The following is a 17,531-nucleotide window of genomic DNA, read 5'->3' as shown; positions in this document are numbered from 1 at the left end:
TTGACGCGGCAGAGGATTTCTGCACCAGATTATCCGGCCGACTCACAGCTACCAGCATTCCATCGCCTTCGAGCAGCTGTCCGCCACCACGTGGTCACCGGATGGATCTACCATTCTCAATCCACGAACTTAAGGCGCCATTAGTTTTGTGTAGCCGCACATCAGCGCCAGGACCTGACGGAATTTCCTACCGAGCTCTGTGTCACCTGGGGGAGCGAGCGAGAGGAGTTCTCCTTGAGGTGTACAATGAATCTTGGAGAGATGGCATCCTACCAACAACCTGGAAGACAAGTCGCCTTGTTCCACTGCTTAAGCCTGGCAAGTCGCCGTTGGAACTCTCATCATATCGCCCGATCGCTTTGGCGAGCTGTGTGGGCAAAGTAATGGAGAAGATGGTCCTAGGAAGCCATATTTAAGAAATACGCGACTGTACTCACTTGAATTCACACTAAGTCTTCGAGCGCCACACAGCTTCGCCGTAGAGACGCCACGCTTCTATATCGACTTTGGTTGGGCGTTGCCTTTACCAAAGCCTATGCATTCCGCCTAGGGATGAGCGACACCCCAACCTGTGACCACTGCGGCCATGAAGAATCAATTGGCCATATTTTGTGCGCCTGCCCGCAGTACAGTCCACAAAGGGCATGCCTTCGCCACGAACTTGACCAACTGGACGACGAACCGCTATCCGAAAAAAAGAATTCTACAACATCGAAATGACCTACCGTCACAGAAGAACGCCGTGCAAGCGCTATTGCGCTTTTTTGCGATCTACCGGCCTGTGTGAACGACTTTAACTGGAACGCCTTTTGTGTGTGTCTCCATGTGTGCAAGTTTCTTTTCTTCCCTTTTCTTTAGCGTTTTCCTCTATGTCATCTTTCTAACCCCTATCCTTAATCTCCAGTATAGGGTAGCAAACCGAAAACTCATATCTGGTTAACTTCCCTGGCTTTCCTCTTCATTCTCTCTCTCTCTCTCTTTATCCATGACTATTCGGGTGGCGGCGTGATTTCCAGGCACTGCCTATGCGCGACCACCACGCGACGTGGGTCGTAACATTTCGTTCTACATCTTGCGCGCACTGCAAAAAGCAAGACACTTTAAGGCAATGCTTTATTCACTTGTGTATTCGAATAGAATTTCCGGCGTCATCTGAGCTCTACGTCCTTTGTACTGCACGTAACAGGTCACAGAATAATTTTGTGGACTGAATTTTGTCTGTTCGGGCAATTTGCAAATTGGTAAAACCGTAGTTCTGCAACATTGGGTGGACGGTCAATGGGGGCCAGGTATCCACTGCCGTTGCGGCTATGTGCACGTGTCAACGATTGCTTGAAGAACGAACGTGTGTTTTTGGGATACTAGCTTGATGAAAAAACTTTATTCGACAAAATAAAACATGCAAACCGCAATTAAGCGACTCCTGCGGCCTAAGCAGTCTCGAGGGCCCGCCTTACCAGTCCATATATATGCTGGTCACGCAGGTTCGAGAAGAACGGCCTCTCACTTTTTGGGAGTAGGGCTGGGTAAAAGGGAGAGGTGTAGCTTGCCGGGCGATGGGGGGGGGGGGGGGGCGTACAGGTTACTTGGAGTCGTTCACGCTGGCGGAAAGCGAAACTAATTTTTGCACGCCACTTTGTGTTCGCTCGACATGCAGTGCGCTCCATACCAAACAAGTTGCTTTTCCATACGTAGGCTTCACGAATCTCAAAGTATAGTCGCATTGTTAGCACAAGGTTATCATTTTGCTGTGGCAGAAAGCGTTCTTGAATAAAGACTGTTTGTTCTCATTGTCTGCCCACTTTCATTTTCCATTGTTTCTTTGCTCGCAGACTTCACCAATCTCGAAGCAGTCGCTTTGTAAGCACGGGGTTGTCAGTTTGGCGGGCAGAAATCGGTTTTGAAAAAAAGAAAGACGGTTTGTTCTCATCGTCTGCCCACTTCCTTTTTTCATTGTTTCTTTTTTTCTCTCTCAACATATACATACCCAGGGTAACGTCAACAGGAAACGTGGCGCCTTTTCATTCCTGATGAGTTTATGTCACAACTGCGAGAGCAAGGAACGGGGAATACGAATAGATAAGAAAGGACGACATTGCCGGGCAATCGGGCGCCTTAATTTTATCGCAATGACCATTTAATCAGGACCGAACTCCGCGCTTATCTGCTTCAACAAAGTTTTGCCTACTCTCCGCGAAGCGTCGTCCGAGGCACACCGCAAAATTCTGGACGTTTTAAATGTCGGTAGCGTGGCCGAGCGGTCTAAGGCGCTGGTTTTAGGCACCAGTCTCTTCGGGGGCGTGGGTTCGAATCCCACCGCTGCCAGCAGTTTTTTAGATTGTTCGAATCACGTTTTATTATGAATTGTAGCGCCACGCAAAACATTGAGTTGAATTCTGGGATTTTACGTGCCAAACCCACGATTTGATTATGAGGTACTCGGCAGTGAGGGACTCCGTGTTAATTATGACCACCAGGGGATCTTTAACGTGCTCCCAATGCATGGGACACGGGCGTCCTTGCTTTTCACCCCCATCTAAATGCTGCCGCCGCGGCCGTTAGTAGACTTCATGCTATATCAGCGCTACACCATAGCAGCTAAGCCACCACGGCGGGTGCAAGACCGCAATTGCGAGCGGACAAGGCTCGCAATTGCGAGCCTTGTCCAAGCGGATTTGATTAAGGAATAATCATCTGGTTCACTATTCTGTCGTTCTGTAGCTCATTTGTTAGGATCTGTTTCGCGTTACCAATAGTCATAGATGGATTACCGCAGCAACCTTTACTCTCATGGTTTTATTTGTTTGAAACTGTAAATATTGAGTATATCATGTAGCTGGCTTCCTCAGAAAATGGATCAGTTTTGGAAACATAACTGTACGAGCTTTTGTTTACGGGAACAGTCATAGAAATGCAGCTGTTGTCTGGGTTTCGAGCAGCTTGCAACTAGCATATGAACGCCAGTGCTTAAATATTCGACGCAGATTGTTTTACCATAACCTTCGGGATCGTCATCACATTCTTCTTGTTTTCTCGTTGTGTGCAAATGGTCGTTCACGAAGTAACACGTGTTGCACTCTGTTTAACAGCGGCGCTAATTTGTGCGCTTTTTTTGTCCTGGCTGCCTTTAGACGCAATAAGGAGGCGGGCAGGGCATGAAGCTGTAAAGGCAGTAGGTCGCGTATCGAGCACACATGCACGAAGGCCGATCGCAATACGCAGCCACGCTAAACCTGTCGGTAGCGTGGCCGATGTTGATGTATGCTCGTGTGAAGCAATGCATGATTCCGTTAAAGGTTACCTGCGAGAAGTCGTGCTTGCGTACAGAATGTTGCATGTGCGGTTTTCTGTGCAGTATCTCGCCAATATTACTAGGAAAAAACTGTATCAGGACCTAATTGACACTATGCTCCGTGTACCGATTTACCGTATGTCTAACCGTGGAGGCCCAGGAGACGTCCTCAAAAGGGTTAAAAGAATGCCAGTACACCCTTCGGTAAAAACCTTTTTCTTTAAACTACACACTAACACATTATCAGTTAAAACATGGATGCATAACAGGGGTATTTTTGTCCCGTGGTCCATAAACTGCTTCTTATGTAAGAAACCTGAAACGATAGAGCATGCGTTTCTAGATTGCTGGGATCCCATCTTTTTCTGGGATGTGCTGCAAAGGACTTTAAAAAAAGAGTTACCTTTAGATCCACATGGAATAAGATTCTTACCGGTAGAAACGGAGGCTTTTCCGTATGACGCTATAATGCTCCTGGGCCTCCACAGTTTGTGGAAAGCTAGAACGCAGTTCAACAATGCCGATGTCAATTCGCGACCTACACGTGATCACTTCATTGAATCTGTAGTACGGTTCAGGGATGTCCATCGGGCACTCCCTGAACAACCAACATGGATTGACATGCTAGATAAACTTGCAGCATTGAAAAAATTTTGATATGTCGTGCCAGCGAAATCCTTGTTGACATATTTTTCCTTTTTCTGTATTGTTTGTGTATGTCAAAGCCGGCAATAAAGAAAAAAAAAAAAAGGTAGCGTGGCCGAGCGGTCTAAGGCGCTGGTTTAAGGCACCAGTCTCTTCGGGGGCGTGGGTTCGAATCCCACCGCTGCCAGATACTTTTTTAGGTTACTTTTAGTCATGTAAACGTTCGGAGAGCTTTTGTTTCTTACTTTGCGTTGCTTTGGGTTGTTTTAGGGCTTCAAGTTCAACATGCATTCATTGTTTTCTTGATTCGCATCTTTCCATCTTCTCCACCTTAACTTGCTTTGGCAGCTATCAGCTGTTAGCAATGATAATACGGTCAGGAGAGGAGCCTAGTTATATTGCTTAAGATGGCCATTCCGTTTCCTCTCCCCTTGTGATTATAGCTTATAATATATTAACACCCCGCTTGTAAATATATACTGACATACTCAGAGAAACGAGCCGCTTCCAGGAACTGAATCATAATGATCATGGTCATCACCACCACCACCTCCTTTTATGTCAACATGCCGGACCAAGTCCTCTCCCATGTTACTTTCAATGGCCACTCACGCATCCATAACGGCTGCAAATTTCCTAATCCCACTTAATAATTTAAAATGAAATAGTTTTTTTACGTGCCAAAATTGCGGTATGATGATGAGACGCGCCGTAGTGGCCGGACTCCGGAAACTTGGACCACCTGGTTTTTTTTTTTACGTAAGGTGGTGTTTTCGCATGTCGCTCCCATCGAAATGCGGCCGCAGTGGCCGGGATTCGATCCCGCGACCTCTAATCTCCTCATACCACCAGATATGATACGATTTGACATTATAATTTGTGCATGTGCGCCATTTAGCGAGTTCAGACCTGCTTTCGCGGCCGCGTCCTCTCATTCGCCCACACACTCGCTCATCCACTCAGGACTCAATAACCGCCTTTTATTTTGTATCGAAAATTCCGTGTTATTGCCCTGCTTCATACATTTGTCCACAAAGTGTACCACTTTGAGTTGTATGCTTTATTTGCACAAAGGGAAAACAAAGCATTAGGCTGGTGCGCAATGTTGTAGTGAGTTAATGCGCACGCAAAGGCTCCCGCGTGATAAATCAAGATTCAATGAACATAAAGCCTGATCCTTAAAGGGACACTAAAAGGAAAAATAGTTCCACCGTTATTAGCAAATCACGTTTCTGAGATATATACTAACAAAGTTCCGGGAACATATACGTCACAACCGCCCAAACGCGGGGACGTACTTTGATATGCGTGACGTCACCATGACGTTTACCGGCGGACGAAGGGGTTCCGGCGAGAAAGGAAAAAGAAAGTATTTTTATTTATCTGTAGAGCTGATAATCAGCCTACTGATGCAAAATAAACAAACACGAGGCATTAACGCTCCGTCTACTACAAACGAATACTTATCCGAATCCGTCGCTCTTACATAAGATCTATCCGGATACTTACACCAACGCTACATGCCACGATTGTGGAGATATAGCCACGTTAGACCATATGCTCTGGCGGTGTGCCCGGTCACGCTCTATCATCGCTAACAGCTCGGCCAGATGGGAGGCGGTTCTCCGCAGCCTTCTTCTGGCTGACCAACTCTGGGCTGTCCAGCAGGCCCACGATGCGCCCGAGAGGCTCGGCCATCCGGTTCCCATGTGGGAGCGGCCCGCTTCGTGAAGACTCCCGATCTGTGAAGACTCCCGATCTGCAGGACTTCTTTATTAAAGTTTCACCATACTATACCATACCATACGAAGTTTTGAAATAATATTCAGGAAAGTAAACTTTTGGGCCAGTTGGTGCTGCATATTTGAGTAGAGTGAATCGCGATAGATGGGAGAAAGTTAGGCAAGACAGACGGGACAAGCGCTACTCACTGCTGCGAACGATAATGGCAAAGTTCGCTGCAACAGGTCAATGCGCGGAATATTGTTTTGAGATTTTTTAAACACTCATGTCATTGCATGCCGACGTATGGAATAGAAATAAACGCGAAAAGATATGTGAACTGGACGTTTGTTTGTGTACCGTGTTCAAAATGAGTATTAGCGAGAGCACACAATAACGCCGGATTGACGGAACGGAAAGAAGAGTTGGCCTACCCTTTTTACAACTTATGTCAGTGAACAAATGTACCTTGCAATGAATCGCTGGACGTGGATTATGGCCCGATGACGTAACTTCTGGCATGAATATCTTCGTTAGCCGGTTTTAAGAAATGCGCGCCGCCAGAAACACAGAGCATGCACTTTGTTTCGTTTTTTTTTTTCAGGATATACTAGAAATCATCAGAACTAACAGGTGAGCTATCGAGCGTCGATAAAATAGTGTTACGCGAAGGACAACTCAGTAAGACGAGCAACTATGTACAGGTTATATTTACAGGTTAGCGGTTGCAGCGCTGACCAGTTAGATTCACAGCGCGAGCCCAGTTCGTTCTTCCTCTTTTCTCGAGTGACGGCGCCTACGCGCCTCGTTCAAACAAGCAAATACCACACGCGTGTAGCATAATCCCCCGGTGGCAGAAGCGACGTCCCGGAGCGTCTAAATGTCATCACTGGGAGGGTGATACTGCTTCGGTCGTGTAACGTGCACGATATCACTGGACTGGGAAGCAGGTGGGGCGTCAGGTGCGATCTCGTAGGTGACGGCGAGTCACGGCACGAAGCACTCGGTATGGGCCTGTGTAACGAGACGGCAGGTTTTCTGACAGGCCGACCTGACGCGACGGAGACCATAGACGCACCAGAGAACCAGGCGGGAAGTGCACGTCTCGTTGTCGCCGGTCGTACAAACGCCTTCGACTCTCTTGGGATTTCAGAAGGCGGTCACCGGCAATTTCCCTTGCGTGGGCACAGCGGGCGATGGCGTCAAGTGCATATTCACTGGTCGGTGCCGCGTGAACAGGGAGGGTTGTGTCGAGGGGCAGTGCTGGTTCTCGGCCGAACAGAAGGAAAAATTGGGAATAAACGGCTGTGTCGTGGCGCGAGGAATTATAAGCAAATGTGACGAGCGGTAGAGCGAGGTCTCAGTCAGTGTGGTCTGTAGATACATTTCGCAAGCATTTCTGTGAGAGTGCGATTGAGATGCTCCGTGAGGCCATTTGTTTGCGGATGGTATGACGTGGATAGCTTGTGCCTCGTGGCACAGGACTGCAAGATGTCTGCGATAACTATTGATAGGAATGTCCGGCCACGGTCAGTGAGAAGTTGTCGTGGAGTTCCATGTAATAAAATCACGTCGCGTAGAAGAAAATCGGCGACATCTGTGGCGCAGCTTGCAGGAAACGCTCGGGTGATGGCGTAGCGCAATCCATGGCCACATCGATCCACCTGTTCCTGACCGGAGCGTGGCCACCGGTACGTTGTGCCTAGAGCTTTCTCTTCTTTCAGACTTTCGCCCCGAACAACCGAACACCCTCTGCATTACAGTGTTTGTTCGCTTATCTCCAAAAGCCCTAACCTTCGTCGAATTCGTCACAACGGCAACCGTGCCTGATGGCGACTATGTCGTCGCACCTATTCGTGATGTCATCCTGGCGCGCGACAACTGTGTGCCACACTCCGCCGTAACCCTTGCTGCTAATAGGATGTGTCTCCCCGTTATCAATTTTGGCTTGACGAAGCAAGTGTTACCTGACGGCATAGCGGTGGCCACGCCCCGGTCAGCGACAGACGACCACGTCACTGCTTTTGAAGCCGACGCGCATCCAGATCCTCCTGATTACCCCGCACCTTCACCACACTGTCACGCGAAGGACGAGTCAGTAAGACGAGCAACTGTTTACAGGTTATATTTACAACAGCGGTTGCAGCGCTGACCGGTTAGATTCAAAGCGCGATCCCAGTTTGTTCTTCCTCCTCTTTTCTCGGGTGATGGCGCCCACGCGCGTCGCTCAAACAAGCAAATATCACACGCGTGGAGCAATCGGAAAACTATGTATATAGATATGCACAGACAAAACAGCATAGAGCACGTAAATTGACACACACACCCAAATAGCAAGATCACTTTCATTATTGTGCAACAGGACGTGAAGCAACGCGATGTAATAGCAGGGCATCAGAGAACGTCCACATATTTGCATTCGCATAGCAGGCCACCAGGTTGATGTCACGGCCAAAGAACACAAGCTCTTTGTCAAGTAACACGAGTAATGCACATTTTCCCATGCATTGCGGTACCTTAATGTATGAGACAAGCCTTGCTAAAATCCGCATACTCAACAGGAGCAAATATACGCTGGCATGTGAAGTCATGGAAGCACGTTAATTAAAAAAAAAGAAAAAAAGAACTTGACATTTCCATCATTGATACGTCTTCGGCTTTCTCTATACGCCTGAGCTTTCACTCCACATCGACTAATTGATTCTACCTGCGGTAAAACAAGCATGCATTTAGCAATTTCATCTTTATGATCTTATTAAGATGCGGAAGCGTGCACATTGGTGTCTTTTCTAAAAGATTTATCCTGTCTGCTGCGAATCAATTTAGCTGCGAGTGACACTTTATCCTGTGCTCTTCTTTAGTTTATATAGCTTCGTGCCCTATTACACCCTAAAAAGGCGTATACCTCACCGGGTGTTTCTACGAATAGTTCAGGGGATATGAAAAGTAGCAGTTATGAAATAAAAGCGCAGTTTCTTCGGATACATGCCGTCGCTGGTCCGCTCCGTGGCTTGACGGGGGATAAGTTGTAATAGTTCCTAAGCAAAAAAAAAAAACTTCATTAATAACTTTTTAAGCGTTTAGTTTGCGCGGGCTCATCGTAATAGGGAAATTGTAGCAAACTCTCCGTACCAGCCATGTGAACTTTCGGATCTAGAAAAATACGATTACCCACTGAACTGTGGCACTTCGAATTACCGCTGACAACCTCAGCGGCATTCCCTTTTCAAAACAGGCAAGAACAGGTGACTTCTTTAGACAAGCGGGAAGGCATTGTAAGATTTCTTCAATCTCTTGTGTCCAGAGCCATGCCGTCTTCTTTTCAGTCATTTCCGGGGGCGGTTGAAGGGAGGCGGAAAGTTAAGACATGTTGGGATTGAAACGCGCAAGGAAATTAATCATCCGAAGAAAAAATGGTTTCCAATCCATCCTGTAAATGCGCTTGGACAGCGAAGCTCTATTTGACTACTGGAACAGTTACCAATTGAGACTTACGTTTATATTATTCAGACGGTGACATTCACATGCACATTACTTAATTATTTGTCCAAGGCGTTTCGACGGCCTGCGACTTGGCTTGCACCGCTACTACGTGCACCTACAAAGAGTGGACCAGGGATAAGGGAAATTCGTCGCGCCTCGAATGCGCGCTGCCCTTCAGGTGCGCTCACTATGCACGTGGCCATCCCTAAGCACTGTCACAGCACAACTCAGTTCCTAGTCGGTTTCTCCTCTTACGTGTTAACATCCCTGCCTTCCTGTATTCTTCTCTCTCTCTCTCTCTCTCTCTCTCTACGTGTAAACGAGTAGTTGCGTCACTCCCTGCTTTGTATGCTACAGTCAAGTTGTCGTCGACGTCGCAGCTTACGCAACAGTAATCTTTAGTGGGAAATGCACGCGGAGTGCTCTACGTTCTTTGCATTGTTATCAGGAGCGCCTGATCATCTGTTATGCTGTTCGGATGCTTGTCTTGAACGTGTTCTTTATTGAAGCGTTTGCTGCTGTGTGTGTTGTATGCGTGATTACAACGAATGTATGCGCTGTTCGCTACACAAGATGAGTGCTTGTAGCCTCTGCCTTGCGGGGTATGACCGATCGAATTTGGGGGTCCAAGCCGTTGATGATGACAGTTTTCTGTGGACGGTACGCCAGGAAGAAATGTCGGGATCCTAGCCATAGATAGCTTCGCTGTAAAACTTGCTGCTCCTTACAATTTTTTTCTGTGGTGGCACTTGCAAGATCTGTTGCACTCTCTCGGGATCCAGGTGAAGTCCTCCTTGTGTGAGGATATGTCCCATGCAGCGAACGTGGGGCTGCAATAAAACTCACATTTAGAGCGCAGCTCTTAGGGGAAACTCCGGCGATTTTTCAATGTCCGCAGATCTTCATAAATATTTGAATATATGATCTCTTTAGCACTCTGATTATCTGTGTGAAACCATAACGTTGCAAGTTATTTAGCTTTCCTGAAGATGAATTTTAAAGAAAGGTTGAATGTTCCCGACTCATGCTCACTAATGTATGAGCTTTTATTGGCCCGCTGTGTTTGCGGCTTCGAGACTACACAACTGCTTCTCAGAAACGATGGAGCTGGCTCCTTTATCTGCGAGACGTCCAGCCGACAGTGTACTGCTTCTTTGGCACTCGTTCAGCGTGTTTACATTAAGACAGTATAGGATCTGATATCACCGTGACTCATCACGACTCATCGTGACGTCATTCGAAGCACTTACGCGTTTCAGTTTCGGTACCTGGTTTATTGATTATTTAAAATTGTTAATGTGTTCGTAAGCAAATTGAACCGCTCTATTGGTGACAGGACTGTCAATTCCATTTGAATATTACAATACTATAATGTGGTCTAAAAATGTCGCAGTTGCTATTTAAGCGCCCTTTCCTGCGTCGAGCGTCGGTGTGCCTCAATGTCATCGGCGTAACCAAGCGAACGAGCAGAGCGAAGGATGAAAGAGTGAACGCGGAGCGCAGCGGGGGTTGAAAAGCGAAGTAAGCGCGAGAAGGAAAGTGGAGGAGGAGGCTGCAGTGAGAGCGTGAGGCGGAAAGGGGAGGAGGAGGGTAACGCGAACCCATAAGAATAAAAATCGCAGTGCCACGATGGCTACGAGGTGCACCAGAGTAGCGCGCGTCGTCTGGTTGGCAATATCGATGAACGATTAATCTATTAAAAGCATTTCGCTTAACGAATAATGCTCATGGATTTCCACCTTGCATTTATTCGACCTAATCTATTAGAAATGCTTGATTAATCGTTTTCTTGAGTTTGACAGCAGTGGCGCGAAAATTTTGATCCCTTCCTAGATTGGCGGAGCACGAGCAGTGACCGTGCGCGTGTGGTAGAACGACTCTTTTTGCGACTCCCGAGTGACGCCGAACCGAGCGCATCCCCTCACCTCCATCCCACGCCACCAAGCCGCCCGAAGCCGGAGGCTTGAAATCGCCTCGCAATGCAAGGCACAGTATAGCAACCAAGTCCTTGATCGTCGAGTCACTTCCAGCGAAACAAAGACTTGGCACAGTATTCGTGCCGCATTGCTTCGTGCTTTGTGCTTCGTCTTGCGTGCCCCATTTGGGAGTCATGCTTGACTGTTGAAATGTAGCTCCTGTCGTAACGTGAATATGTAAATAAATCCCGTACTCCTATAGTTCACGACGAAGAACCAGGTCCTCCCTATAAGCCCAACCACGCATGTGGTAGAGCGGCTGTCAACTCTTCTTGCGAGTCCAGAGTGATGCCGAGAAGAGCGCGTCCCACCACACCCTCTCTTCCTTCCCACGCAGCCCGAAGCCGTAGGCTTGAAATCACCTCGCAATGCAATGCAAGACATAGTATTGCAACCACGTCGTTGATCGTCGAGTCACTTCCAGCGAAACAGACTTGGCACAGCTTGGAGCATGTATGTGACGCAGCAATGGAGTTCTTGTCGATTCCAGCAAATCTGTAGCTTCGAGCATCTCTTCCAGCATGCTGGTTCTGTGACATTTCAAAAAAGGTGTCGGTTTCACCCAACCACCACAGCCCTCTCCTATGTAGAAAACAGCACCTGTCTTAAAATCCTCAAGTAAAAATTTTCTTTTCCCCGGTGCATATTGCAATTTCTTGCATGTTTTAGTTGGACTTCACCTTTACCTTTAGCATTTTATTATTTATTGTTCGACTCTAATGTACAGGGATTCACTTGTATTAGGTATCTCGCTTAATTTTGCTTTACGTGTCATTTTATAACATGTATTGTTTAACTTTTCAAATAGCAGTAGTGCAAGCTCTATTTAGCCTTTAAGAAATTAAACACTATCTTTACTAAACATTATACTCATCTACTTCGAAGTTGTTTCCTCCTCTCAAACAATAAAATACGTCCTGCAGAAGTGTGTAACTGTGTCTCAAGCTTTTCAACGGACCCGGCAAGATTTCCGACTAATCTATTATTTGATAAGAAACCCTGCACCGAAAGCTATCAATCGATTAAAGGGTAAATTTATGAATAATTATCCGTTATTCGAATAAAAAAAACAATCAACCATCCCTATTGTTCGCCGACGGCATGCGGCGAGCGCGTCCATGCTGCGACAATATATATGGAAGCAAAGCTCGGCATTAGTGATAGTCTGTTTGCGGTGGCTGCGTTGAATCGCGCCCACGCGTCGCCCACGCGCTCTCTCTCGCCATCTACCAAGTAGCGAGGCGGCCGCGCCAGACTTCTTTCAGTTTGTAACGTGCCGCAGGAGACAGATTGTCCGCGTCAGCGAAATGAAAACACGCATAGAGCTGCGCTCAAATTTCGCATTAGGAAGTATCGTGGTCGTCGGTGAGCTTTTTTACAGCTTTTATATATATATATATATATATATATATATATATATATATATATATATATATATTATTATTGAGATTTAGGTTGTGCTCCCTGCAGGGGCCAAATAAAACTGCTAGGTTATTCTGACCCTCTTCTGGAGAATTTCCCCAGAGTAGAAAGCCACCCATTAGAACTACGACGCCGTTCAAGCATTCTAATTGGTATATTGCTCTCTGAAAAGCTTCCTGAGCCAAGCCGATTCCAAAGAGCATGCACAGAAACTTGTAGCGGCAGTAGGGAGTGCTCATAGTTCATACTAATGAACTTTCTTAATCTAGCCTAATTTTCCAAAACCTTGACGATGCATCTACTGTTGAAAAGTACTTTGCCCCAGGCAGGTGCGGAACTGCGCCTTCTAATGTTGGCATATTACAATGCTCCTCTCAGCCAAGATACATTTCAGCGTACGGTAATTACTGCTGCACCCAAATGCAATACCAGTGGTTTCCTGAAGTCGATGTTTGAACCGACACGACATATATTGTTTCGCACAACGAGACAAAATACAGTTTCGCAGCACGCGATGGCACCGCGTTCAAGCATTAGTGCACCGGTTCGCTCCAACCAGGAGATGAAAGCCCCGACGCCGTCGACGCGTGCCGCCTTTCCTCCTCGCCCGATGAAAAGACATTCTTCCAAAGACAGGGCTTCTGTCGACGTGTCGTTCCACCGCCTCGGATTCCCACAGGTCGAGGCATCCCAGCTGTTGTCTCCAGGACGACGTCATAGCTCCGCCTTCAGGCATCTTATCGCGTTCCTAGAGGACACGAGGATGTCGTGAAATTTGTGATTGCGCCGCCTGCGTACCGCCAACAGCGGTGGTACCGGGTTCTGCAATCGCCTCGGCTTTCTCTTGCTGTCCCCTTCCCCAAAGCGCTGAGTCGTACTCCCTAAAGGGCTAAAGAAAATAGTGATTCCTCACAAACACAATCTCTCTTTCTCTAGGCATCGTATTCCTTCACATAACTTCTAACATGCACGATGGATTTGCAGGGGGATGGAGCGAGTTCTCACCCTTCCCTACGGCGCTTAGTCATGCTCCCTAAAGGGCTGCAGAAAAACGGCGCCTCTTCCTGGCCAACCCTCTTCCATGCATTGCAAACGGAGCCATAGTTGTGTGGTAAATTACGGTCGTGCTGTCACACGACCACTGTAAGAGCTTTGGCATTCCAGCGTAAATTTCTCCCGATATTTCAAAGGCCTTAAATCCAGAGCATACGGTTATTAAATGTTGTGTACTGAAAACAATTGCAGCGTTATTTCTTTATTCTGATATTTCATTACGCTTCTGAGAAAAAAAATCACATCGAATGCAATTTTAAAATTAGTCGTGAAGTTTATAGTAAAATGATATTCTATATGCTTTACCCATAACTGTGATGCTTAGAATATTTTATCTTGTGCAACGAGTGATCTCACGAACTGGTTATGTTTATGCGCAAAAAATGGAACAAATTTAGAAACGTCGTCTGATGCCAGTATGAGAATTCGCCCCAAAGACTTACGTCATCGGACCGACCTGAGCGGTCCTCGACCCGCTTAGTGTGACTACCTCATTAACCCCCAAACAACCCTACCCAGGCCATATAGCCATCACTTGTCTAAAGTAAAGTGTCATTCATTGCAGCCATTCATTCATTCATTCATTCATTCATTCATTCATTCATTCATTCATTCATTCATTCATTCATTCATTCATTCATTCATTCATTCATTTTCCATTCATTCTCGCGTTGTTTTTATGTATTTACACTAAACCGGTCACTGGGTATTTCGAAACGTAAACTCTAAATCAGGCGCCTGCACAATGTGAAACTTATACATAGCGATGCCACAAGGAAGAAGGCAATGCTTACTGTAGGCTTTGAAATAGCTAATAATTATCTGTTGCAAACAGACTTCAACCAGCAGTTATTATGACCTTACCCTGAAACCGTTTATCGCTCGCACAAAGAGTATATAAAGTTCTTTCCCAGGCGCTAGTGAGCTATGGAATTCTTTACCTGGCAATATCCGTTCGCGCTCGTCAGATGCAGCCTAAAAACACTCCCCTATTTTTTTATAATTAATAATTGCGTTTCTATTAACATATATTTACTGCTTGTTGTACTTTAGGCTTGCACCTACACTACTGCCATAGCCCTTGCTATAGGCTGCAGTATGTTCAAACAAATAAATAAATAAATAAATAAATAAATAAATAAATAAATAAATAAATAAATAAATAAATAAATAAATACCTGTATGGGGTAATATGGCGATGACAGGCTTATGATGCACAAAAAGAAATATGACTCCTATCGGTCAACATTTAAGAATTCCTTGCGTTGTGCGTCGCCGTGGCGCAAACCCATACTGGAAAACCAACCAAGAACGGGCGCATACGCAGTGGCGCATACCGAATAGATAGATCGAAGAAAATAGCGTAAATCAACGATTGCATTAAAATGTATGATCCACTATTTTGTTGACAGGTCGTGGCGCATTAGAGATACGTGAGCCAGCATTATTTGTCCAGGCTTTAGAAAGGAGTTACTTTGCTTCTTTAACTGAAAACAGAGGTGCGCTTACTTTCAAATGGTGAAGCGCCAAAAGAAACAGCACACCAATGAAGAAACAACAGCGACCGGACTACTTACAACTGTTTACTGATGTCAAAAGCGGCTGAATAAGTAGCCATCGGGAGAGGGGGAAAAGAAAGGGGGAGCGCTGAACACGTGAATGCGCACGCGCGAGCACGCACAAGATGTATAGGAAGGGAATCACGAGATTAACCAAAATCTAAAACCTATCTAAAAGCATGCTTTCATTTCTGTAAATATTCAGAGAGGGGGTGCTGACACCGGCGTCCCCTCTTGTCTTTATCTGGTTGGCCTCCAACAGTTCCCTTGCCACAGTATATTTGCTTTTAAACATTATTGTTCTATCATGAAGCCTCGCTTCACATACTTGCTTATTCTCATTCCCGCAGGCCTTGCAATGAAGCGGTATGCGGTATACGATGCCTTCTTCACACTTCGCAAAAGGGTTTGGATGTTTAATAGAACACTCTACTCTCTTAGAGTCATCAGACTGGCACGGAAAAGTCATCATCAGACACGCACGGAAAAAGCCACAGGAATTTTCTTCACATGTTCAGCTCCCTCTTTTTCTCCCCCCCCCCCCCCCCCGCCCTCTCATGGCTATAAATTCAGCTACTTTTGACCTCAATTGACAGTTTCAAGTCGCACTTTGTGCTGTCATTGTTGTTCCTTCATTGGTGTTCTGCCTCTGTTGGCGCTTCATCTTTTTAAAGCTATGAATCAACTAGTCCCACATCTTGTTCGACTGCGCTTACTTGTGCCACATTCTCGTTCGCATGCAAGGGTTCTATATGCGAGTTCGCTGGTACTTCAGTTCGGTACACGTAGAATTTTCACGTATATATTATTGAGGTCTCTTGCCACATCCTTTGTTTACCTCTGTTGTTTTCGTGTGTTCCGTTAATAGTGTATTCAAATTTTCTTTATCCACGACTATTCGGGTGGCAGCGTGATCGCCAGGTACTGCCTATGCGCGACCACCACGCGACCTGGGGCGTAACATTTCTTTCTGCATCTCGTCCACAGTGCAAAAAGCAAGACACTTTAGAGCAATGCTTTATTCACTTCTGTGTTCGAATAGAATTTTCGGCGTCATCTGAGCTCTACGTCCTTTGTACTGCACGTAACAATTCACGGAATGATTTCGTGGACTGACTTTTGTCTGTTTGGGCAATTTGTAAACTGGTAAGACCGTGCTTCTGCAACATTGCGGGGACGGATAACGGGGGCCAGGTACCCATTGCCGTTGTGGCTATGCATGTGCACGTGTCAACGATTGCTTGAACAACGAACGTGTGGTTTTGGGGGACTAGATTGATCAATAAACGTTATTCGGCAAAATAAAAGATGAAAACCGCAATTAAGCTTTACTCTTCTTGTGGTAGTGAGGCCCTCAGTCGAGGACTGCAACGGTCTAAGCAGTGTCGGGGGCCCGCCTTATCAGTCTATACATACGCTGCTCCAGCATGTCCGAGAAGAACGGCCTCCCACTGTTTGTGAGTAGGGCTGGGGATATGGGACGTGTGTAGCGAGCAGGGGGGGGGGGGGGGAGGAAACAGGTTACTTAGAGTCGGTCACGTTGGCGGAACCCGAAAATAATGTTTGCCTTTCACTTTGTGCTCGCTCGATATGCAGTGCACTCCAAACCAAACGAATTGATTTTCCTTAGATTGGCTTCACGAATCTCAAAGTATACTCGCATTGTTAGCACGGGGTTATCATTTTGCCGGGGCAGGAAGCGTTCTTGAAAAAAGACGGTTTGTTCTCATTGTATGCCCACTTTATTTCTCATTTGTTTCTTTGCTCCCAACATATAGACACCCTGGGTAAGTCAACAGGGACATTCACACATGGATGGCGCATTTTCCTTCCGAGTAAGTTTGCCCTACAACTACGAGAGTAGGAAACGAGGGATACGGATAGATAAGAGAGGACGACATTGCCGGGCACTCGGGCGCCTTTATCTGCCCGCAGTGAGCATCTAATCGCAATTGAACCACGCGCCTCTCAAGTTCAGCAGAGTTTAGCCCACTCTCCGCAACGCGTCGTCCGAGGCACACCGCCATAATGTGCATATCATGGACGTCGGTAGCGTGGCCGAGCGGTCTAAGGCGCTGGTTTTAGGCACCAGTCTCTTCGGGGGCGTGGGTTCGAATCCCACCGCTGCCAGAAACTCCTTTTAGATTGTTAAAATCATGTTTTATTATGAAATGAAGCGCCACGCGAAACGCTGAGTTGAATTCTAGGATTTTACGTACCAAAAACCATAGTCTGATTAGGAGGCACTCCGCGGTGACGGACTCCGGAATAATTTTGTCCACCAGATGATCTTTAACGTGCTCCCATTGCATGGGGCACGGGCGTTCTTGCATTCTTCTTTTCTCGTTGTGTGCTCTTTGTGACAGAAACAGTGGATAA

The 17,531-nt window shown here is 46.5% G+C and overlaps 3 non-coding genes across 3 annotated transcripts; all 3 read left to right on the top strand.

The window, feature by feature from the left end:
- Positions 1-2,243: 2,243 nt before the first annotated feature.
- TRNAL-UAG (transfer RNA leucine (anticodon UAG)) lies at positions 2,244-2,325 on the top strand. Its single transcript has one exon. It is a non-coding gene; the product is annotated as a tRNA-Leu (tRNA).
- A 1,717-nt stretch (positions 2,326-4,042) lies between these two features.
- Positions 4,043-4,124, top strand: TRNAL-AAG (transfer RNA leucine (anticodon AAG)). Its single transcript has one exon. It is a non-coding gene; the product is annotated as a tRNA-Leu (tRNA).
- A 13,076-nt stretch (positions 4,125-17,200) lies between these two features.
- Positions 17,201-17,282, top strand: TRNAL-UAG (transfer RNA leucine (anticodon UAG)). Its single transcript has one exon. It is a non-coding gene; the product is annotated as a tRNA-Leu (tRNA).
- Positions 17,283-17,531: the final 249 nt, after the last annotated feature.

The sequence above is a fragment of the Dermacentor variabilis genome, chromosome 4 (assembly GCF_050947875.1).
Source record: "Dermacentor variabilis isolate Ectoservices chromosome 4, ASM5094787v1, whole genome shotgun sequence".
In the NCBI taxonomy this organism is placed as follows: domain Eukaryota; kingdom Metazoa; phylum Arthropoda; class Arachnida; order Ixodida; family Ixodidae; genus Dermacentor; species Dermacentor variabilis.
Note: the sequence above shows the minus strand (reverse complement) of the source record. Positions and strands in the feature narration are given on the sequence as shown.